Here is a 321-nt window from a genome sequence, read left to right as displayed (position 1 = left end):
CCCCCCCCCCCCCCCCCCATTTGGCCTACAGCTCAGGCTGGAATTCTGCACATCATCTATCCTGCTTCTGTTACAAATTTGCGGGAACCAATCACAAACTGGCTTATCCACCTGGCGCGCTGTTGGTGGATTTAACAGGATGACGTCAGCGAACCGACGGACAATGAGCGACGGCAAGACGCTTTTTGTTTATATTCAACATGGCGGCCACTGAAGGGCAGCAACCGGCAGCAACCCGCTGATGCCTCTGCCTGCAAAGTACGTCTCCCGAATCGTTGGTCTGATTGGTTGAAGGACTATCCAGTTGCGTACAGAGTCATT

This window comes from Etheostoma spectabile, chromosome 16 (assembly GCF_008692095.1).
Source record: "Etheostoma spectabile isolate EspeVRDwgs_2016 chromosome 16, UIUC_Espe_1.0, whole genome shotgun sequence".
Lineage (NCBI taxonomy): Eukaryota > Metazoa > Chordata > Actinopteri > Perciformes > Percidae > Etheostoma > Etheostoma spectabile.
Note: the sequence above shows the minus strand (reverse complement) of the source record.